Raw genomic sequence first — 25457 nt, 5'->3', positions numbered from 1 at the left:
GCATCTCTTATACTACATGGGAGCGGGGGGACACCTAGTGAAATGGCTATACACTGGCATCAGGGAACATGTACCTTCACCGATTGCTACACTCAGGGAGTCCTGGACTGCAGACTCGGGGGAAAACATAGCAGACGGGGAGTGGAAAATTATTTTAGGCCATCATAGACGGGTGTCTAGGAATGTTAAGTTTCAGTTCATACAGGCCATGGTTCTCCACAGAGCTTACCTTACACCCCAGAGGCTGCATCGGATGTTCCCTGCCACCGCACACTGCTGCCCGAGGTGTCGCCAGGACGAGGCACATATTCTCCACATGCTATGGACATGCCCGAAATTACACTCTTACTGGGGAACGATCAAACATACACTACACTCCATAACAACACTCCAAATCCCTGAGGGAGCGTTACCATGCCTACTGGGGAACAGGAAGCGGCCCAAGACACGTAAGGCACAGCTGAGATTTACGGACCTGGCACTGGTGCTGGCGATCAGGGTGCTCACCATGAGATGGAAGTCACCCAGGGCCCTGCAGATAGAAACGTGGCGCAGCGACTTGCTGAAATGGGGCAAGGCGGAATCCGCGGCGCTGCGAGACGAGGAGAGCAAGGGCCTGCGCAAATATCCTATAGCTCAGGAATGGGACTTAATGATGATAGACCTGGAGGAGATAGACCTGGACTGCTCGGGAGGCCCGGTGGGATGAACCCACAAATGTGGCGGGAGGGGGACGAGGCTTAAAGGGCACTAATGTGACTCACAGGGGCTAGACCAGACCTACGGCTTTTACCACTTCAGACATACATAGTGCCACCTTGACCCGGGATGTGGAGTGTACGAGTGAGAACGACCAGGAGACAGGGGGTGGGTGGGCGGTTGGGGAGGAAGGGACAGTTGGGGTATGCTACTTATGACGGACACGATTCTGGAGGGTACGGAGTACATATGGGAATCATCCTGGGGATGCTCTGATAAGCAATTTGTAACTGAAATGCACTGTTCCCACAAGTTTCTGGGTTTGAAAACGGAAAAGACTGATGTATGTTGTGATAAGAAAATGTACAGAAATGTATGGCATCCTGTAACAGTCACGAATAAAGAGTTTAAAAAAAAAAAAAAACTATTGAGTGAGTCCATTGGTTGGGTAAGGCAGTTGATTGGCTGATTTAGTTTCTCTTTGTTTAACCATTGGCTTCTACCTGAATGCTTCTCAATCTCTACGGCTGCCAGGTGAGCTATTAGAATTTTCACCCACTCTTGCTCTCTGATATTTGCATTGTTCGGCCTACGCAATTGACTAGCTGCAAAGATTTCCCAAAGTTCTTACTCTTACTATCACATTTTAGGTTACTCCAGTATTTGTTATAACTGTCTTTTTTAATTTGCCAGAGCTCCATTTTAAGCTTTTTCCTGCCTAGTTGTACTGGTAGTATCAGGTCGCTATCCTGTGAACTTGTTTGCAGAGGTCTGAAGTGTTTTTGTAGCAGATTTTAAAAATATTTTTTGTTTCTAGTGGAAACCTCTTGGGTGATTGTGCTTCCTGAGACTAACCGGTGACACAGTACTTCTGTGACAAGTTTGCGACTATATATTCAGCTACCTTCTCCCATTTATCAAATCTCCTACTATGTTCCTAGAGAGAAAAACTATGCATTGAGCGATAATTGCTGGATGTTTCTCATTATCCCATAGCAGTCGCTTCAGGTTTACAGTGTGTGCCTCGACTAATGGTACCTGGTTTGCCTGGAAAACTGGAGTCCTTGCAGATAAAATAATTGACTGCAGTTAATGATCACTTTCTGTGCACTGGTCAATTCTGAATTGCAGGATATGGCCAAACAGGGACACAGCTGCTAGCGAGTAATACAGACTGGAGACACAGTTCTTGGTAGTCTAGGTCCAAGAAGGCGGGTTGTTTTCTGCAAACGTGTCTTTGAGCACTCTTAGCCTTGCTGTTGTACAGAAAATGAGGAAACTTTTTACTGGTTTGTCTCGCCACAGCTTGTCCAAATTTTCTAGATGTGGCATACTGGTGAGGAAGAGTATATGATCAGACAAAACCCCAACCCAAGAGTTGTGCTGGGAGCATGTTTTGTATTTCACATACTTAGGTGGGACTAGCTCTTCGCCAAATCGAATGTGACTTGTTTCTTTGCTGGTTATTTCTGGTGGTTTAGTGCAAAAGGGAGTTATTTCAATGGAGAATATATACATGAAAACACCTTACCACATTTCAGCCATGCATTTGTGATAACTATCCACAAAATGCATGATAGATAATTAAGCCCTGACCCAAGCCTACTCACTACCAACTCACTCAAAAGGGGCCACCCTTGACTGGATCATCTCCAAAGAATCAACTGTCAAGCTTATCTCTATTGACCCATGCGACTGGTCTGACTATCATGCCATCACCTTCCATCTACCTGGCACCCACAAGAGAAAAGCACCGCAACCAACGATTCCTAAATGCTGGATCAGAGACACCAAGAACTTGGAACGAAGTGAACTTGAGGCCTGACGCAAATCCTACCTCCCCCCTCGCATTTCACAACAGTCAGTGACCTCAATGATCACTACTCTGCAACCATCTCAAACATCCTGGACGATCTAGCCCCACTAAAACTGAAAAGAACCCAAATCAAAGACAGAAACACCTGGTTACACTGGATCTCTTAATAATGAGAGGAGAGCCCTCTGGCAAGCTGAAAGATCCTGGATATTTACAACAAGGGGTGGTGAGGGACAGAGTCTCTGAATTAAGCAGAAAGCTCTCACCCAGTCAAGAGATCAGGGCTAGATCCAACACCGTTTTTTAGCTCACTGCACCATCCCAGTTTCAGAACCTGGCTGTATGCAAATTAGTCTGTTCCTGTCCCAGTGCATGATGGGAACAGGGCAAACCAAACTACAAAAGCCAATTCTTACACTGGGAAGGAAACAGCTCCCAGGGACCGGTTTCTGGCATTACAGCCGTCTTCGGCCCGGTTTGCTTGAATCCTGATGGTGCAATGAGCAAGGGTCTCACATCTGAGAATACCCTTCCACGCTTAGGGTGGACAAAAATATTTACAACAAGGGGTGGTGAGGGACAGAGTCTCTGAATTAAGCAGAAAGCTCTCACCCAGTCAAGAGATCAGGGCTAGATCCAACACCGTTTTTTAGCTCACTGCACCATCCCAGTTTCAGAACCTGGCTGTATGCAAATTAGTCTGTTCCTGTCCCAGTGCATGATGGGAACAGGGCAAACCAAACTACAAAAGCCAATTCTTACACTGGGAAGGAAACAAGCTCCCGGGGACCGGTTTCTGGCATTACAGCCGTCTTCGGCCCGGTTTGCTTGAATCCTGATGGTGCAATGAGCAAGGGTCTCACATCTGAGAAGATCCTGGAGGCAGCACCCCTATACCACACATCTAAAACTCCTCCGCCAGGCTAGAAATGCTTACAACAGAAAAATACTCAATTAAAAAAAAAGACTTCTTCAGAACGGAACTAGAGAAAGCCAAGAACAGACCCCACAAGCTCTTGAAACTGGTCAAACACCAATATAATAAACTGTCCAAAACATTGAAAGAAACCCCCCAGATCTCTGATATCCTCAGAGGAATTCTCCTCTTACTTCGATGACAAAATCTTGGCCCTTGGAAACAAACTCAGTGCCATCACACAACCCTCAACCCCTTTCTGGCCCGCCTCCTCCCACCGTGATGCACCCACAGGCTCCTCCCAAAAATCATGCTCACTAGACTATCTTCAAATACTATGATGAAGACTCCATCTCTAAAATCCTTTCTACCTTAAACCTGAACAACCACTTCAATGACCTGCTCCCTGCCAACTGCCTAGCTGCCATCGTCCAATCCATTATTCCCAGCTGGACTACAATAATCAATGCCTCCCTCCAGCATCGAACGATGCCAGACTCTGTAAAAGCCGGCCAAGTCCTCCCCATCTTGAAAAAGCTGTCGCTGGATCAAGCCTCCCCCGACAACTTCAGAGCCATCTCCAACATCCCCCTCTTAGCCAAAATGCAGGAGAAATGTGAGCAACAGCAGCTAAGTCACCACATCAACAACTTCCACCTGCTTGATGACTTCTAATCCGGATTTAGACCAGGGCCCAGCACCAAAATCACCATGCTCCACATTGTGGATGAGTCTTCTAATCCTCCTGGACCTATCCTCGGCCTTCGACATGGTCAACCATGAAAAATTACTCGAACGCCTTAAACTCAGATTGGGATTGGATGGCATTGTTCTAGACTGGTTTAGGTCCTTCCTCCACAACCGGTCACAGAGATTCCTGATCAACGGCAATCTATCATCACCGTCCCCGGTCACGGTTGGAGTCCCTCAAGGATCAACTCTGTCACCCACCCTTTTCAACCTCTACCTAGAACCGCTCACCGAAGTATTGCGTGCAGCTAATATCTCCTATCATATGTACGCTGATGGCACCCTGATCTACATCAAAACCTCTTCTCTCGAAGAGATTTTCTCCCTGAATGAAGCCTTGAAACACACCGTCCAATGGCTCACATGCAATCAACTCAAACTCAATGCAAAGAAAACATAATTTCTCCTGATCTCCCCTCCCAATGCGAACCCAGAGAGTCAATCATGGATTAAGGCTATCACGGCCTTAAATTGCCCACTGACCATTGTGAACTCGTCTAAATCCCTGAGAATTACCCTTGACACCAACCTTAACATGCAGGACCAAATAAACTCGATGGCCAAAACAGCCAGATTCCACCTGAGCTACCGTGGAAATTGAAACCCTTCCTTGATGCTCCCGACCTAAAAATGGCAGTTCAAGCACTCGTCATCTCTAGACTGGAATAGGGCTGCTCAACCCTCTCTGGTTTACCCAAGATCTCCCTGGCACCTCTTAAAGCATGCTTCAATGCGCCCGCCAGACTACTTACCAGCACAAGGAAATACAATCATATTTCACCACACCTGAAAGCTCTCAACTGGCTTCCCATGGAGGCAAGAATACAGCTCAAACTAGCATGCATCACGCACAAAGCTTTACACTCTAATTCCCCTACATACCTGACACAGAAACTTGTGATCTCCGGAGGAACCAGAAACTCTCGATCTGCCAGAGACTTCTTGCTCCAACCTGCACGCTTTTGGAAAAAAAACCTTACAATCAGGCCTTCTCAGGTGCTGCTCCACGAATATGGAACTCTCTCCCACCCTACATCAGAAGAATCTCCTCACTGACTCACTTCAAAAATGATGCCAAAACCTTTCTTATGGACACATTTCTTGGCTAATATTGCCTCAATACCTCCTTTGGCTGACCTATGGCCGTCCGCTACCTCCCTTCTGACTACCGGGTCACCTGAAACATCAGAAACTTGGGACCTGGTCTGAATAATTGTAAACGTATTCTGTAAATATTGTATCTCGCTTTGACATATTGGTTATGTAAACTGTAAATACATGCTCCTCTCTACCTTATGTATCCGCCACCCCTCCCCCTTACTGCTCGAGCTGTAATTGGTCGATTCTAAGTCTGTCTGTATATTGCTTTGCTCTCCTGTAAAGCGCTCTGATACCCTAACGGGTCAAGTTCGCACTCTATAAAACACATAAAATAAAATAAATGAATAAAAATAAAATAAAGGACTCCAATTCCTCTACCATCAGCTATTAACTATGTATAGAATATTGAATCATCTCATTCCCCTGGTCTTTTACTTCCTCAGTGTGCAACACATGTTTGCTTTCAGATAGGTTCTTGCTAATATAAACCTACTTACACATATGTTGCTTTCTCTCATTCGTTTTCTTGGCTCTTTTTATCGTTCCTTCTTTCTTTGGAAATTACTGACAACACCTCCTCCAGTTCAGGCCATTCTGCTCATCTCCTAGGACTGGGGTATCCAGTGCAGATCCAGGTACGTCATATCCATGCTGGATTGTCTGGTGTATCACTATCTGATTGAGTTTCATTTATATTTATAATTTGAGAACATATTCCATCTGGAGATTTGAAAAAAATCTGGCCTGGCTCTATTCCTTCTGGACCTACCTTCAACATACTTTGGGGCCAATTCCGATCTGGGTCGGAAGGGCACCGAACGCAATCCGGCCATAAAAAGTTTGAGCCGTACACCTGTACGCGCGAGCAAGTACAATGCGAGCAATGCGAAATTCACAGACCGAGTCGTTTCCGGGTCTGAACCGCTCCGTACGACTCGTCCGTAAGCTGACCGTGCCGTGCAATGGATGCGAATTACGACCGAGTCAGGACAATGCTTGCACAATGTTCGGGGCGTTGCCTTTGGGGGTCTGCGTCGGACCCCCTGTCACCCGCCGCCTTACTTCGGACACAGGGCCCAACACAGGCATGTACGATGCGGATGGCACCGATGCGTACCCACTGTAGGGGGCACCCTTGTGCGAGACTTACAAAATCAGTCAATGGGAGCCCATGTACATGTCATACGACCAACTCCCATTGACTTCCATGGGAGTCCGACCGAACCGAGTCTGGCAGCATTCGGCTGCATCGTACTCGCTCGGTTGGACTGCAGGACTCCGGCTCGGTCGGAAAACACTCCGGATCCAGCGGTCGGAGAGCTTTCCGACCCAGATCGGAATCGGCCCCTTTGTCTTATCAAAATATTCTATACATGAATTGAGATCTACCACCCCAGCAATTCAAATCATAACAATTGTACATAGAAAACTAGATGTCAAGCAGTCCTTTTTGGCACTTTAAGCAGACCGATTGCTTCTAATATATAACAGAAACCTAATGGTCAGCCCCTGGCTTATGTTTGACTGGCTTTATTGTCTGTGTCAGGAGTCTGCTCCTCACTTGATGGCTTTCCTCCCAATTCTTGTGTTTGTCCCATCCCGGAGCTTTTCGGCCCCACACTGTTCTTACTGGAAGAGTAGTATTCCTCCATTGCTTACTAGAAGGGACTCTTTTTTAGGCTCTCTGCTGGGATGCATGGACTCCCTTTCTCTCGCCCTCTTTTCCCTCTTTCTCCCTCTGTGCGTTCTGTTTTCTCTCCTCCATCTCGCTGTCTAATGCTTTCTGTACTGATCCCCTATCCGCACCTCATCCACTATGCACATTTAAATTATTCATTAAAACAATGTTAGGTTACAAGACTCAACAGTTGCAAAATGCCACTCTGTTGCTTGCTTCCTTTTTCCTGCTTCATGCACCATTTCTATTATTATTTTTAATATTTTAATTTTCCTGATGCACGCATGTGCATGCATCATGACACACAGGTGCACGTGGCACAACACATGTGCATATTGGAATCCATCTAGCAATGCGTTGTCTTTCAAGATTTCTGATCATGGACAAAAAGGAATGGCAAAGGCAGTAGCTCAGATTTAAGACATGAGACCTATTGGCTTTGCAAATGCTTGTTTCGTAAGCCTGATTCACTCAATCAAATTACACCGACATCGTCCACTCGATTCATTCGTCCTTTGTCGACTGACTGGGAAGAAAGGCATACCTATTTAGAAATTCGAAAAAATGGTTGCCACAGAGTCCGCGAGATTGCTGCAATTATGTGCGCCACATGAGCTGCCATTAACAACTGTAAAAATATACAATACTGAGTTCAACTGGGGGCCGGAGGTCAAAGCTTTGAACACTTTGGCACTAAGCACACTAAGAAACGTGAGAAAAAGATACATTAGACTCTTTCAAAAGAAGGGGCACTTGCAGTGAACATGTCCTTCTTTGTAAATGAGTTCGAAAAGCCCTTTTAAGGAATAGACACTGAGGATGAAGGAAATGGCGTGTGCTTAAACTAAATAGACTGGCGTAATTGATCTTTGCACGTAGCAAAACCTCTTTTCTAGCTGCGATTTGGGAGCTGATCGTAGAGATATCTAATCATCGAAAATTCCCTTTAGTAAAGGGATTTGATGCTTCCATCAGGCTAAAATCATTATCCTTCGAAGAAAGTCTTGTATTAAAGAGCACTAGGAGTATCATCGGCGGTGTCGATTAAAATAAAAAGTAATTGGTACATACGTGATGTAATTCTGTAATTAACAATTTTATTTAGGAGTAAAACATATGCGACATATGATGGTATAAGTCATACAGATGGATATTTCAACTATTGCAATTGAGGCTATCGGGTAGTGGTAGATTGGCTCTCCAGTTAGGTTTGTTCTCAAAATGTATATAACACCTTTTACCATTTGGATGGCACGGTCAATTTTCCAGGGGCAATCTGTTCAATGGTGTCACAAAATGTCTCAGAAACTAAACTGATATCATTTAACAATGAAAAAAATGTCAGGAATGACCATTGTTAGTGATTATTACAGTGCAGGGCAGAGTGAACCGAACTTTTTTTTTCTTAACACTGGGTGGCCGCTATGAACCATGCTCCCTTAAATTATAGTTCTGAGGTTACTATTTCTTAGTTGCAAATGTATTGCTGTTTGCTGTTTTGGTTCTGTGTGGCTGGTATATCTTTGTTAAAAGATTGAGACACCTTGTTGCCCAGCTCTTCGTGAAAGAGAAAGGGCAGGAATGCACCCTATGGCACATTCCTGTCCATGGCACATTTTGGGCTGCCTAGCACCAATGCAGGCACCATTGCATCATGGTGCATAGGTGCCTGCATTGCAGACAGGATTTATTTTGTACAGAAAAGGACACCTTACTGCTCAAAAAAAATCCTCAGGGCGTGGCTAAGGCGGCTATGTGCTAGGACGTGCATCTGCGGAGCTCCGGTGCCCCGCTGCCTGTCATAGCGTTAATTTAGCGGAGTTTTGGGGCTGAACAGTCTCCCGGCCCTTGGTGGCGATCCCTGGACGGTGGGGAATCTAGCGGATCGCAGTAAACGGCGCGGTGAGCAGCGGAGGGCTGCTGGTGTTTGGCGGCGCCCTTGCCAACGACTGCGCCCGCCATCTTGTCCTGCTGAGCTGAGGCGGACTCCCACGCCCTGCACCCGGCTGAACATCCCCTGCGGGCCTGGCTGTCGGCTGCACGGGTGGCGGTGGAAGCGGGTCTGGGGCAGCTTACCTGGGCGCTGCCATCCGGGTGTCCGGACCGCTCTGTGTGCCCCAACACCCCTGCCGAACAGAGGTGGCCGCCATTTTATGTCCCTCGCCAGTGCGGACCCGGTTTGAGAGCGCAGCCCGCCCCGCAGAGTGGTGCGGTCGCGGACCTGGACTGCCTGGCAGGCCCTGCGGGGATCGCCCAGAAAACGCTGCGGAGGCGGTGAGCTGGGCTCCAGAGAGCTGCCCTATCTTCTGGCGCCATTGACGAAGGTTAGCGGCCGCCATCTTACGTCCCTCGCTGAAGTCTGGGGCGCGGTGCCGGCCTTGCGAAGGGTGCTGAGATGGAGTCGGTTGGCGGTTGCAAGGACCCCTCCTGTAGCAGGTACGGCGGCGAGCGGCGGGGGTCGGGAGTGACCCCCTGTGGAGCGGAGCGGCTGGTGGAGGCCCCGGCTTGCGGGGTCCAGCGCCCCAGTCTTGAGCCTCGAAGTCCCCCGAGGGCACCCGGAGAGGCGTTGCAAGGCTACTGGTGTCCTGCCAGTGTTGTGGCTACAGCGGTGAGGGCGAGTGGGGGCCTGCCCTGAGTGTGGACGCCCGGGCGGTGAGAGGAGCCCGACAACTTATACCTCCTGCTGCCTGGCGAGATTGGTGGGCCCGAGAGGAGCGGTGACCAGGGCCGCGAGGCCCAGGGGAGGTGGTGAGCTGTGCCTGTGGGGAGCAGATACTGGACTGCACGTTGAGGAGGCGAGGTGGAGCATTGTGGGGCCCCCTGGGAGGAGACGCAATGCTGCACTGGGCCCCTGGCTGCTGAAGTGGCCCCTGGTTTGTCGCGGGAGCTGTCCTGCCTAAGATTTGCTGCATAGGGACGCTACACCCTGATCCCCTGGTTGGGTGCTATTGCCCTGGGAAATTTTGCGGGCGAGGAGGAGGTGGGGGCCCCTGGGGCGCGAGGCGCAGGCTGGGCTCGGCTGCGGTGGGTGCTTGGCAGGGCGGTGCCACGTCAGACCGCCTTGGGGCCCTGAGTCCTGCCTTGCGCTCTGGGGCCGCCACGAAGATTTGACAGGAGTGCCTCGGGAGTTGGGAGCGGTGTGGTGAGGGCACGAGGACAGAGCGCTACCTGGAGGGACCCGGCGAACCCCTACCTTGATCCCTGCACTGCTATGGCTTGGACCCTTTAGCCGGCCACTGCGCGCCACGACGAAACGGTGTTGTGACTGTGCTGTTGGTGCGGTGTGTGGCCTGGAAGCGGAGTGACCTGAGCTGAAACCCCCCCTCCTCGTGCCTACTACCTGGAACCGCGGTGCTGCGGCTGGTTTCTCCTACATGGCATGAGCTGCCGGGCTCCGCTAACAGACCTGGCGATGACGGGATCCAGGGGGGGTAAAGCAGAACCGGCAGCGGCGTCTAGGGACACCTCGGTGATGGCCATGTGGGGATAGACTGGAGCGGCGGGGCCGGCTGTGTCCTCCTCCCAAACTACTGGGGATTTGCCGCCGGTGACCCAGGCTTTTATGGCCTCCTTCATGTATGAGCTCAAAACGGAAATTGGCTCGCTGCGCTCAGAGGAGCATACCTGTGTCAAGGAGCTGCGAAAGGAGGTCACGGATCTAGGCGAGAAGGTCGATGGCCTCGAGAAAATTGTCGACACGCGCACGGAAGAGCAGGAACAAATCTGGAAAAGGCTGGCGGTGCTGGAGGAGTAGAATATCGAACTCCAGGTCTAACAGGAGGACCTCGAAAATAGGAGCCGCCGGAACAACCTCCGCATACGGGGTGTTCTGCTCGACGCAGAGGGCAAGGACATCATGGCCTATGTGGCGCAGCTCCTTCACGAGGTCTGGGGAGAAGAGGAGGCTTCCCCGCCGACCTTGGACCGGGCCCACCGGGTCTTCGGGCCTGCAGGACGCACTGGACTTCTCCCGGACATTTTGGTGAGAGTGCACTACTTCACTGAGAAGGAGGCCATCCTGAAAGCAGCTAGGGACAAGCCGGATCTCACCTATGGAGGACACAAGATCCAAATCTTCCAGGATCTGGCGCCCAACACCCTGCGCCGACGGAGGGCTTTCCGACCAGTGACTGAAAAGCTGCGGTCCCTCAACATATCCTACCAGTGGGATCATCCCTTCGCCCTTATCTTCCCCTGGGAGGGCAAACAGAGGATCCTGCGGTCATACAGTGAAGCGGCTCAGCTGCTTAAACTGTCGGAGTCACAGGCGAGTAGCCCTTCGCGACCGCCCAGACTGGACCACGGTCCCACATCGACGCCGCTCCCCGCCTATGGATGGGAGGTTCTCCTCACAGACTAAGCAGGACACTATAGCTCATATTCGCTCTCTGGAGGGCGATCGTGAGGGCCCGGTGTCGCGCCCATCAACCCCGTGACCTTATGCTCCCTGAGAAGTACTGTCTTCCTGGCCTCTGTTGTGTTAGAGGTAGTCTCTGAACCCCACCCTGGTTGGTGATAGCTGGCGCTTTCGCCCCACCTGGCCGACTCGCCTCGTCTGCCCGGCGGGCGGGCCACCATCTCCTGAACCCTCTGGCCATATGGTGAACACCACTACCGCGGGTCGTGCCCCTGCTGCCCTCCCCGAGTGTCCGCATAATGCTCCTTGCAGCCTATTGCTTAACCCTTCACGCACTGTGTTACCGCTACAGGATACTGAAGATAGCTCCCCGCTCGCGCCACCTGTGCGGGAGGTGCGGAGGCATGTGCGGCCTGCAATGAACATCTAGTTGGCACCATCCCGGAAAGCCACATGAGGGTCGACTTTGTGTTCCCCCACCATGAGTGACTGCGTGATTCCCCTGATTCCGTCCCGGGCGGCGGGGCACTGGGGGCATTGGTCTCTGTACCTCCTGTACGCCTCCCCCCCCCCACTGTCCCATTGGAAGTGACATTCCTGAGTGTGTCCAAACCCTTGGGTAGAGGATGCCCAGTAACTGGGACAGTCCAGCATGGCCCTGTTGGCTTTGTTGCTCTTGATGTTTGCGAGGCCTACTTGGCTTTTTCCAGAATTTACCTTTTCTCTTTCTCCTTTTTCTCTCTTTTCTTCCTTTACTTTCCTTCCGATAGTCGTACTCTTTCTTCTTTCTGTCCCAGGGTGTGGTGAGGTGGTGACGGGGTGGGTGTGGCACCTGAGGAGTGATTGGCGGGGCGTGAGCTGCGCATCTGCGTTCCCCCTGATAGTGGTGGGAGTGGGGTTCATGGGCGGAACTTAATGGCTGTGCGTCATGGCTGCGAATATCCCTAGACCGTTTAAAGTCTTGACGTTCAATGTCAAGGGCTTGAACTCCCCTAATAAGCGCAAGCAAGTATGGCGTTACCTCCTCCAACAACAGCCCGACATCATATTCCTTCAGGAGACACACCTGCTACAGAGTGACACTAAGCGCATGGCGCTCCCTAAGTATCCTATCCAGTTCTAGGCGGCTGCTGACACTAAAACGGCGGGAGTAGCTATATTGTGCAGGGCTGGCTTCAGGCAGGGTGACACGAAGCCCTACCGGAGTGAGAACGGACGTTTCCTTAGAGTCACGGTGCACATGGGAAGGCGCCAGCTTACCCTATGTAATGTCTATGCACCCAACCAGTCGCAGGACAGATATCTCCAGGCGCTTTTACGGGACCAGATCCCGTGTGCGGACCCGAATATGATATTGGGAGGGGACTTTAATCTCGTTTGGGACCCGAACTGGGATCGTAGTGATGCCGCCTTTAATGGCACTGGGGCAATGTCCTCCGCGCTGCGCAAGCAGATCGCGGACTTAGGGCTCATTGACACGTGGTGCTACCACAGCCCGGAGCTGCGGGACTATTAATTTTACTCACACGCCCACAGATCTTACTCTCGCATAGGCTTTTTATTTGCGTCCCTGGATTTGATACAGGATTCGTTGGGAGCCTGCACCTCGGACATTTCCTTGTCGGATCACGCTCATATCGAGCTGCTTCTCCAGGATCCAGCCACTGGCCCCCTTCAGGAGGCCCATTGGTCTTTGCCGCCGAGCATCCTTAGGGACGCGTCGGATGTTGTCAGCATTCGAGAGGCCATAGACTCCTACTTCGTCACTAACAACACCCCGGAGGTGTCCTCGGTGGTGTGGAATGCCTTTAAGGCCACGATACGGGCCACATCACTTCATTGGTGATTGCCCGACGACGTGCAGCTGGCAAGTTGGAGGCTGAGTTGGCGGGGGACATCAAGAGGGCTGAGGAACGCGATCGGGAACACTCCTCATTGGAAACTAGGAGACGATTAGCCAATCTCAGGGGGCAGCTTCGGCTTCTACGTACCAACAAAGCGGAGCACTCCTTGCTCGCGCTGAAGCAAAAATACTTTGAAGGGGGCGATAAGGTGGGGCGACTGCTGGCGGGGAGGCTGAGAGCGCGGACGGCCAAGGCCCACGTCGCAAGTATCCGATTGCCAGATGGGCCGCAAGCAGTCTCGGAGACGGCTAAGAAGGAGGCCTTTGTGGCCTACTATACCATCTTGTACGGGAGGGAGACCACCTGGTCGGATGCAAGCGCAGCCGTCCTGGACGGCTACGAGGGGACGCCGCTGGCCCCGGGGAGCGCGGCGGCGCTGGAAAGTTCCATCACTGAAGACGAGATCACGGCGGCCATCAAAGGCCTTCCCCTCGGGAAAGCACCGGGACCGGACGGTCTGCCCCTATCTTTCTATTGCACATTCCAGGCTCAGCTTCGGCCTCACCTCCTGAGACTATTTAACTCCTTTACTGATGATAAAGGGCCGTCCCCAGACATGGGCATGGCGGAAATTGCACTGATTCCAAAACCCGGAAAGGACCCCACCTTGTGTGCGTCCTATCGCCCTACTGCCCTCTTAAACACCGACCTTAAAATATATACCAAGTTATTGGCTAAGCGTATGGATCCGCACATGCCGGGGTAAGTGGACCCTGACCAAACTGGGTTCATACGAGGCAGACAGGGGTGGGCAAGGTTCGTAAGCTGGCCCACCTCGTGGGAATGGTACATCCCTGAAAAATTCCGGCCTGCCCCCTCTCCCTGGACGCCGAGAAGGCGTTTAACCGGGTGGGCTGGGCCTTTCTTCGGGCGGTCCTCCACAAATCCGGTCTTGACCCAAAAATGATCGCGCGGATTATGGCTCTGTATATAGGACCGCAGGCCAGAATATGGGTCAATGGCGTCCTGTCGTCGCCGCTCACAATACACAGGGGAACTAGGCAGGGATGTCTGCTATCGCCCCTGTTGTTTGCCCTCACGGTGGAACCCCTGGCGGAGCTGATACGCCGCGCTCCAGACAATCATGGCATAGCCCACGGGGGACGGGACAACAAGGTGGCGCTGTTCGCTGACAACCTGCTACTCACTATTACACACCCGCGGGAGTCCTTGCGGGCCAATCATAGAGTGCTCTGCCTATACGAGAAAGCCTCTGGTCTTAAGATCAACCACGATAAGTCGTGGGTCCTCAATCTTACCACCCCGGCAGATGAGATCCCCCCCTCTGACGACGGCCGTGCCCTATAAGTGGGCAGAGCGTCATATCCGATATTTGGTATTTGGACCTCACCCTGACTCCCTCTTTGGACGATTGGTCCTCTGTGAACTGGCGGGACTGTCGCAAAGCGGTACTAGAAGATCTGCGAAGGTGGAGGCCCCTGATGTTATCGTGGTTAGGCCGTCTCAATGCAGTTAAAATGTCGATACTGCCCAAGATTTTATATGTGTTTCAATGCCTTCCAACCCCAATTCAGCTTCATTGCATCCGAGGCCTGCAACGCGAGCTTACGTCCTTTGTGTGGAGCGGTCGGCGGTCTCGTTTTTCACAGAAGGTCCTCATGGCACCGCGGGACAGAGAGGGCCTAGCTTGCCCTAATCTAGTGCAGTACTATTGGGCCGCGCACCTCCGTTTTGTGGTGGAGTGGGGGGTACTGGAAAGTGAAAAAGGATGGCTGCACATGGACCGGGTTGTTACGGGACGCACAATTTGGGATCTCCCATGGCTCCATCGGGCAGCCCACTCCAAGAGCGCGTACATGGCGGTGCCCACAAAGACGGTGCTTGATATCTGGGACCACTTTGCGGTGTCTAGAGGGCTCACCACGTTCCCATCCCCTCACTCTCCCATAGCTGCGAACCCGCATTTCCCACCGCCACATCACTCTCAAGCATTTGAGAGGTGGAAGACAGGTGATTGCAGGGTGATATGCAACCTCTTCGAGGGGGGAGTGCTCAAAACATTTGATCAATGCCGGGAGGACTTTCGCCTGCCGTTGGAGACACGGCTCCAATACGCACAGGTGCGCCATTGGGTCTCTACCGAAGAAATGAGCCGGGCAGCCATCTTTCGAAAAGATGGCGCGCTCCCTGGGGGGACAGAAAAGGCTGGTTACGCAGATCTATCACATACTGCAACATCCGCTGCTTGTACCCGTCCACCCGTATCAGCGTCAATGGCATGCGACACTTGATACAGACATCAAACCTTTGCAGTGGGCCAGAGTGTGGCGCAACATCCTTAAGATCTTTCGGTTATCCCGCATAGGGAAAATACCTAAAAGCTTTTAACACAATGGTACTATACTCCCCTGAGGCTACATAGGATGTTCCCCTCAACCTCCCCACTATGCTGGAGATGTCAGACTGCGTCAGGGGACTTTGTGCATATATGGTGAGCATGCCCGCTCTTAACTGTTTTTTGGAAAGAGGTCCTCAGTCACATTAAAGGGGTGTTGGGGTTTCCTTTGCCTGAGGCGATCAGCACAATACTATTAGGCATACGGCCTCCCGGTCTCAAAGCTCTTACCCGTAGTGACTGGATTCTGATGCTCCAAATGCTGGGAGCGGCCAAGCAGCTTATAGCCCTGTACTGGAAAAGGAATGAGGCACCCCCCATAGCATCCTGGTTTGTGCGTCTCTGGCACACTGTAGCAATGGAGCTCCTTACAGCTCGAATACAAGGCCATGACACGCGATACGAGAAGGTCTGGAAGCCCCTAGTGCAATACCTTTGCTCCATAGATCATGCGCGACACATGCCCCCTAGGCTCCGGACCCTCCATCTTTTTGAAGACGCTGTCATACCCACAGACCCCAATAGACTGCTCCCATAAACGACATTCAATGTCACAATTTTAGATTTATCACCAGTAGCAACCCCTTTTGTCTTGGTATTGACCAATTTGAGCCAAAAGTTCCTAAAGGTAGTGAAAGCTTTTCTCAGCTCAAAGATAAGGTCGCACACTGGCTTCATACGTGTGTGCCTTGGGAACACCCACTCTTTGGCCAAATTAACATGATGAAAAGTCTCCTGGGTGGGCAGGGAGGTCAAAACAATTGAGGGAGGCTGTGTGGTGGTACATTTCAATAATGAGTATGTAGCAGGCAACATTCTTAGGGATTTGGTCCTCCCTCAAAAAAAAGAATTCCCTTATCATGGCCACTGTTATAAATTCCTAGTGGTGATCCTTAGGTAGAAAGTGTGAAAGACAGGGAGAATAGGATTGACAAAATTGCTGGGAGGGAAGACTGCTAACTACCTACAGTGAACAGATTTGAGGTTTTGAGCAATCTGGCCTCCTTATATTGACAATCATCATCATGTAACCCCTCAGTTAAGGACTCACTGGGCACTACACCCTCTATAGGGTATAGGGGACAGTTGAAAGTTGTAAACTGGAATATAGCAGGGTTAGCATAGAAAAGGGAAGACAGGCAATGGTGCTGTGATTTGCCGCCAGGAAACTTGGGCTGTCAGCTGTAATTTTGCATTGGATGGCTTTAGTTTCTTCCATGTCCCAGCAGCTCCAGTAAAGTGTGGTAGGGTAAAAGGTGCTTTGTTAACTTTAATTTTACTGAGATTACATTTTTAATTTAGGGTGTGGACACTAAAAGATAAGAACATCAAAGCCGTTCTGCTCAGATTTAAGTCTAGGGCCAGGGTTCCTATTTTGAATTTTTATAATTCTAATTTTACCCGTAACAAGGATGCTCCTATTTTTGAGTTTAAGTGATGAAATAATTCATAATATGGTGATGGGTGACTTCAATATAAATGTATGCAACCTTTGTCCATCTTGTGCTGCAAGTAAGTATGACGAGGGGCCCTTTTGCACCATGCACTTTACACACTCCATTCAGGGAGATCTATTGAACTCAGTTATTGCTAGTTTTAATTTGTATATCTTAACTGTGTTTGACACCAAGCATACTATAGGTGATAGATAAGTAATGGTAACTGACTTTCACAGGCAGAGGTAAGGGTTCTGTGATTGATTTTGTTTGCCTCGTCCAGTATATTTAATTTTCTAAGGGAATTCAAGGTGCCGTGGGACGGTCACAGTGATCATAATCAGTTAACAGGTGTTTTCAAATGCTACTCTGAAAATGACACCAGAGGCAAATATATATGAGGTACTGCCACCCTTAAATGATCAAGAGTGCAGAGTAAAGTGGGAAATGTTCAATCCAGATGATTTTTATATCAAATTATTTCAGAATTGTGCAGAGGACTTTATGGTTTGTCTTGAACATGTCCCTAATAATGAATTTTTATCCTCCATTGATCACATTTGCTGAATGGTCAAATCTTTATTGTCAAGGCACAGCAAAAATAAAAGCACCCTTCCGGAAAGATAGTTTGACCACTCATTCAGTCAATTCCACCAGGAGGCTCTCAAACAAGTCCCAAGAAATTCCTTAGAGGTCTCCAGGTGTTGTTCCCAGTGGTGGCTCCTACGACAAGGCAGAGAAGCCTAGCCCCTCTGCTCGCAGAGAGGTGTTTAAAAAAATTATAATAGAACTTATTTCTGTTGTTATCATTTTCTGTTTTTTGGCCAGGTTGGGTGGGGTTGGGACTCCCGCGACGTATGGGAGGCGGAGTGGTTGCTGCACTCCATGGCCAGCAGTCGTGCGCACTCTGCATGTTCCCCACCAAACTGGATTACACAGTTGTTGAACATGTTGTTGGGAACATGCCCGACCTCCCATTCCTCTTCTGAGTGCTGAGCCACGGCGCTTAGGCCAATCACAAGGCTGCATTGCAGCGTTGTGATTTGCTTTTCTTTTGGGAGCCTGTGTGCTTCTGGCAGAGAGACGGCGTCACTGCAAAGGACAAGGAGCAGAGACGACTAGAGAAGGTGTTTTTTTTTTGTTTTTTTTGTAAAGCGCTCTCCACTCTTGCTCCCTGCCAGCCGCTACTGGTTGTTCTGCATATAAGCACATTTTAAAGAAAAGGAAGCAGTTAGTGCGCAGCTTATCTTAGCTTGTTCAGAACGAGATAGTAAGCCTTTTTGGAACATTGTAAATCATTCCTTATTTCAACCATCAAAGGGCTCCCTATTGTCTTCACATGTCCTGCAGAAGAGTGGGTTGCAACACTATGAAACTATTTATGATGATCCTGTATCAACTCCCTTACTCCCCCCTTATAAGAGAGCAAACTTCAGATTCAAATGGGAAGAGGTCCAGGATGCCATGTACCCACTTCCGAAAAATAAGGCTCCAGGTCCGGATGGGGTCCCAAGCAATTTATTTAATTCTGATGTAGAGCTGTGAGCAGCCTTGGTCTCTACTCATTTGTACATAGCAGTGAGTCAATACTTACCAGATGCCAGGTCTCACCCGGTAATCGTGCCAGTTTTTTAAAAATGGTGAAGAGGGGACCTGCAATGTTACCAGCCAATTTCAACAGGCTGAGGACTGGGCAGAAAAGGATAATGTGCTCTCAGACACTCAGTATGGGTTCATAGCCCGGCCAAGGAACTGTCATCCAGTGTCTGAATTTATACTTGATAATTTCAAAAATATACTATTGCTAAGGAAGGGTTGCTCCATCTCGCCTTCATGAATCTCAGCTCTGACTGTGACAAAGTGAACCGAAATAAGGTATGGACACTCCTGGGGTCCATGGTGGTAGAAAAGAACATAGTTTTCTTGCTGAGAGATTTACACTGTAATTACCAGCTTAGGTTCGATATGGTGTGGGGGATGCACACAATCTTTTAGGCTTATAAGGGGAGTTTGTCAGGGCTGTGTCTTAGGCCCCTTTTTATTTTCCTCATATATTAATTCCCTGGAACTGCACCTACTCAAATCGAGAAAGATCTACCCGAAGATGGGAAGCGATTGATAGCCGTTCTATTGCACGCCGGTGACGCAGTGGTCATCTCCAGAACTGCTGTGGCTTTATAATAGCTCCTAGACTCATTTGTTGAGTGTATGGATAATCTGAATTTAAGCACAAAAGTAAATAAAACACACACTATGGTTATCTGCCCAAAAGCTACTTAATCCATATCTTTTTTATTAAGGGCAGCCATATGAGTACGGGCTAATCTCAATTTTCTTACTTAGGTGTCCTTTTTGATGCTTCTATGAGTTGGTCCAGACTCGAGACAGGGCCGGCCCTAGGCATGTGCAAACTGTGCACCTGCACAGGGCCGCCAAACCCCAGGGGCCGCCACGACGAGGATCCGTTCGTGGCACTGGCGGCCCCTTGGCAGGATTTGGCGGCCTCCCCTCCGGCCAGCGCCGGACTGACAATCGGCAATCTCCCGGTAAGCTGGATGGGGTGAGGGCCGTTTCTTTTGCAGGGGGCCGGTTTTGGTGCTGGGGCCGGTTTTCAGTCCGGCCGGGGGTGTTATGTTAGAAAAGGAAATCAGTAAATCAAAGGAAGTTTACACGATCATTCTCGCGCTCCGTGCGGGGAAAAAAAACAGGCACAACTCTATCATTGAATTATCCGCATAAATAATGGTGGCATGCATTTGTATATTGGAGCACTATGAGGGGGGTGGGGGGCGCTCGCGCGCAGCCGCAGATGTCTCCGCGGCTAAGGCTGCGCGCGGTCTCTTCAGTTCATCCACCTTAGGGTGGGGCGGCCGGTGGTGATCATGCGCATTAAAAAGTGCGCGTGACCGGTGGTGAGGCCAGGTCGAGGTCTCGAGGAGCATTCCAGAAGTAAGTTGCCCAGCAGAGACTGAGACAGCGTCAGACTCGACACCTTGTGAGAGAGCTGCCCATGATTTAATTATAGTCCCTGCCTCCGCTGTTCCTCTCCCTGCTGTACCTCTACCTGCCTGCATGTTTCCAGTCCATGGTGGTTACCCACTTATTTACCCGAGGGACGCATAGCTGTTCAATTTCTGTATCACATCACACTGGGCCGCCTGTAGAGCTAGATTGCAAAACAGAAGCGTGCATTTGTCCATTGTTTGTTTTCCCCCAGATTCCAAACATGATCAGTTTAGAAGTTGTTGCATATTATAGTGTATGCACGAGCGTGACATTTGTATAATGTTACCTTTGTGCCTAGTGCAAATAATGCAAGTGTCTTTGGTAACGTAAGAGCGCAGCGTTAGGATAATGCTGTGCTCGTGTTTGTATTGTATTATATGATGCATGTTTAGCAAACTGTCAGAATTAAATGATGCGGTTATGCAACGGTAAAGAGGCATTATCGATTGAAGGTGTTGTTCGAGGGAACGGGAGCGTGGGATAGAATGCAGGGAGGTGATAAAATGAATGATTATCGTTCGGATTAATTCACTGGATTGTAACTGTACCTGGTGTATTGCTGTTTGTGGAGTAAACTGCATAACGACAGAAAGTTACCTCAGTGGAAGTTATTATTCGGTGTGTGCACTTTCTTTTCCTACAGGAGTGAGCTCAAGTGCAATTTCCAGGGCCTCGGGCATCCTACGCTCGACCCCTCCAGAAGGAGCTCAGTCGTGGTGAACTCTCCCAGAGGGTAGCAGTGACTGACTTGATGTGCGCATCCCCTTGAACAGCTGTCATTTGGGCTCCTATTCATAGCTAATAGCGCCCCCTTGGTGAAGAGTGCCCTGTGTTGTATTTTGAGACGGATAAGTCTGAAACCTGCCCTGATCGCCGCCTCTCCTTGGTAACGGCAGGCCACCCTCTCTCCCATCAGGGGCCTGCAGCAGGGAGTTGGGGGTACTGTTGGCTGGCAGTGTGTTGGATATTGCTGATGTGCCATGTTTATGCAATGCAGTATCCAGCACTCAGAATTGTAGAGGCTCTCCTCTGGGACATCCTCGTTCGGGTTTATACATCCGCTCATAATGTGTCTAATTTGTACGCATCACAGATATTGGCTCCTGGTTAACTCATATTGGGATTGAAGGTCTGCAAAAGTCACCATGTCCCCTTCTGTCCAGAGGTCTTCCAGCTTCAATATCCCTACGACATCCCATTTCCTACATTCTTCCACACCTGGTAGTGGTGCCAGAGCAGGGTTTCCAAGGCGAGTGTGCTCTACCATCCAATATGTTTTTTTGTCCCTCCGTCATGACTTGAGTGCCAATGATGTCTAAGATGGTGTTTCAGTCAGTTTCCCATTGCTGTACAGCTCACTGATGTAATCCCCCGGGTCCATGGCACGCCTTTCTGCCATTAAAAAAAGCATTCCTCTGAGCCGTGAATGACCAGTAATTAATAACCACCAATTGGGTTGCCCAGGTGTAGAGGCATAGGTTTGGAAGTGCAATGCCCCTTTCAAATGTCATCCTGGTCAGCGTTGTCAGTAGTATTTGTGGCACTTTGCCATCCCACAACAGAAGCATGGTTGGGGCATCAACCAGCGTAAATAAATGGTCAGGGATCTCGAAGAGGGAGCTCTGAGATTTAGGTGAATATATAATTTTATATAGAGATGCACAGCCATTAAGGATAGCGGCAATCTGTGCCAATGCCCCAGGTTTCTTTTCAATTCCTCAAGCCAACTGCCTAGATTGTTATAAAAAAAGAGTTGCCGGTCCAGATACTGGAATCCTCTCTCTTCGCGGGTTATTGAGCATTGCCAGTTTTCCCTGGCTGTCCACCCTGCAAGTGGGTAGAGGCAGAATTTGTCCCAGTTTATCACAGCCCAGGAAAGAACCCAAAGATCTGAAAGGGCTCTAGTATTTTCATATTGTAATCTTCCAATTCAGCCAAGTACAATGGGATGTCATCTGCAGATAGCGAGATTACATCCTCCCAGTCATGGCTCTACCGTATTCCACGGACCAGGGCATCACAGGTATCCAGAAGGATACTGACTTCACAGCGCTTGTGAAGAGGAAGGGGTAACGGGGGGGAGCCTCGTCTTGTACCCCTCCCCACGTCAAATTCTGTAGATGCCTTGCCATTCACTCTGATCCTTTCCAGTAGTGTCAAACTGTAGGGCCATTCCAGAGAATCGAAAGCCTTTGGTACATCTCGTTTGAGAAGGAGTAGCTTCACTTACTAGACATTGGTACAAGCGTCCGACATTATGCCTGGTTGACCTGTAATACATGGAGCCTAATTGATCACTTGATCAGGCGCTTCGTCAGCACCTTAGCAAAGATTTTTGTTTCAATGTTGAGTGGGGAAAGTGGTCTGTAGGAGGACCACAGATCTGGAGGCTATCCCTGTTTGTGTATTTGGACTATGGTTGTCTGTCTAAGGTCTCCTGGCAGATCACCCCCTGTCCTAGCCTCATAAAGCATTGTTCAGATTGGTTTTACCACTTAATGCCTGATGCATTGAAAATATTCCAGGGGCAGGCCATTTAGACCTGATGCTTTCGTTACTCTTGAATTACTCCAGGGCATCCACAATCTCTCCCTCTTGCATTTTTCCTTCTAGGGACTTTGATGCCTCTCTCCCCAGTTTTGCTATTGGAATATCATTGAGGAAGCTATCAATGTTTCATCTTTGCTTATTGTTCGAATGCAGGTTGTACAGATCTCTCTGGTATTCTGCGAAGGCTTGTGCTATCTCTGTTGCCACTTCTACAGTGTTTCCCCCCCACTGTGTTTACCCTCTGCACCCATCTCCAGCCTTCCCCCCTTCTGGCCAGCCATGCTAATGGTTTCCTCGCCGCCTTACTGACTACTTTGTACATCTTGTGTTGTTTAGATCTATAAATCACCCTGGCTTCTTGACACATCAGGCATTGATAGTCCTTTCTCATGCTCCCTCTCTATCCAGTTGGCCAGTATTGCATTGGAGTGCGCTGCATATTGTGCCTTCTAAGCCAACAACTTCTCCTCCAATGTCCTGCCCATTGTGTCTGTCTCCCTTTTTTCCTTATGGTGTGTGCAATTAGGTGACTTCTCAACCCCGTCTTTTGTACCTTCCATATGCTGACCTCCTTTAACAGACAACCCTCATTTTCCTTAAAATATGTCTTTGTGAAATCTTGGGGGAATAGTTTAATCTACTAATCTGTCAATACCAAAGGGCCCAATCTCCACCCCAGAGTAGTATGAGGTGTGGGCTGCATCAGGCGTATGGTGAAAGGTGAGTGGTCAGAGATTCTCCGCGCCAGATATTGTGTATCTTAGCACTTCCCTAGTTGTCAGGTCGGTGATATTGACTATATCATGGTAGCCACATAGTAGTTTTGTCTTTCTTCCTGGTGCACAGCCTTCCAGGGGTCTTCCATCCCTAGGCCTTTCAGAAATGTGCTCAACTTGGTATTTTCCCTGGGTAATCTCCCCCTGAGACACTATCTAGATCCCTGGGAAAGGTTAGGTGGAGGTTGCCCCCTATTACTAAAAGTGCCTCAGGGACCTTAATAATCCATTCTCCCTCTAGGCTCGCTGACTGTAGGCCAGCAGAGATACCATGGTGCCACGTATAGTTCTTCACCTTGCCAAGTGCCCTCTGCTGCTGCCCAACATCGCTGGGGATCTACCCACTTCTTGGTCACTAGATATGGTAGGGATTTGTGGTGTAGTATACATGTGCACCGTTCGTGGCACTGGCGGCCCCCTGGCAGGATTTGGCGGCCTCCCCTCCGGCTCCGGCGGCTAGCAATGGCAGCGGCCGGCCAGCGCCGTTGTTTTGTTGTTTTACCAATACCTGCTAGTAGTTACTAGTTTCACTTTCCCAATCCCAGAGTGCAGCCAGCAGTTTGGGTCCCAGGGCCGTCAATCTTAGCACCAATGACGTGACGGCCCTGGGACAGCCCCCGCGGCGCGCGCTGCCTGTGCGCAGTGCGCAACTCACTACCTGCTAACGCAGCGTCACGCCCGGTCACGAGTGGTGGTCTGGTCACGAGACGAGAGAGTGCGTGCGTGCGTCATCACTCGTCATCGAGAATAAAGAAAGAACATTATAACGCGCAGGCCACCCTCACAGAGATTGAACACCTCTGGCTGTCCGACTCCGGTTCGTCGGTTCCCGACCCTATTTGGAAGTGAACGACGGTGAGAGACTGAGCAGGTCTCAGGCAGCGGACGACAGCGGACTTGCACTGCAGGTATATAGACTGACAGTACAATTAATTTCAAATTTGAATCGATCTGTGAATATTACAGGCAGGCACTGTTGTGCAATGTGGGACGGTGCAGGCCTCGAGTCGAACAGACAATGAAACTTGAACTTGACAGCCAGCAGAGGGAGGGGCGGGTATATCCGTTCTGGGCAATTCCAATCAGGCTCCTCTTCCCAGGAGTATATTTCATCTGTATTTTTGTGCCTCTTGCTGTTTTTTAGTTAACCACCATTTCATTCTAACTTCTAAGCGTTCTGCCAGTTGCCGCACAGGCTGTTTTTAAAATAACTGGGATTTTTTTTAACTAAACTTGTGTATCTGAAACACGTGTACAAATACAGTAGAGAAGAGGGTTACAAACAGTGGCTCGAGGAGTCTCAACAGCGGGAAGCTAAAACGGGGCCGAGTAGGTGAGAAGACAGAGAGATATGGGGTAAGATAGGAAAAAGGGACAGTGAGAGGGAGCGAGAGAAGGGTGAGCATGAACAGAGAAGAAGGACTAGGAAGATGAACAGGTGGATGAAGAGACAAGACGGGGTGACGTTAAAGAACGGGAGGAAATCAGAGATGTACGCATGGGATGACCAGGAGAGAGAAACAGACAGGATGGAGTGGGTGAGAAGAGAACACTGGGTAGAAGAGACATGCGGAGGAGCAAGAGACACATGGATAGGGGTGGGGGGGACTGGATCTGGGGCAGAATGAAACTGGAGAGAAAGTCATGGGAGGGAAGAAGATGAATACGCAGAAGACTTGATACAACTAAGGGAAATATATGCAGTGCTTGAAAAGGAAAAATAGAAGTGCAGGTACCAGAGTATCTGCTTGTTTTGTGAGAAGTGCCGGTACTCTCCAATGCAAAGTATTGCTTTTCTTTTAAAATGGTACCGGTAGTGACCCTTTCAAAATAAAAAAGTGCTCCATACCGGGCAGTACCGGCCCATTTAAAGCACTGTATATATGGGGTAACAGTAGAACTGGAGAGGCTGGTGGTGAGGCGAGAGGAAGAAACCCTAGGAAACTGTGGGTGCAGACATTTAGAAGGACATGGACAGGTGACGCGTGGGAGAGAAAGGCAAGTGATGGATAAGGGGAAACTGGGGAGACACATGAGAAGGGTGGAAAGAAAACAAGTGGGGAAACAGGACGAAAGGGGAAGAGAGAAAGGTAACCGACGGGGTGGGGTGCA

The sequence above is a fragment of the Lissotriton vulgaris genome, chromosome 4_1, assembly GCF_964263255.1.
Source record: "Lissotriton vulgaris chromosome 4_1, aLisVul1.2, whole genome shotgun sequence".
In the NCBI taxonomy this organism is placed as follows: domain Eukaryota; kingdom Metazoa; phylum Chordata; class Amphibia; order Caudata; family Salamandridae; genus Lissotriton; species Lissotriton vulgaris.
This window is presented reverse-complemented; position numbering follows the sequence as displayed.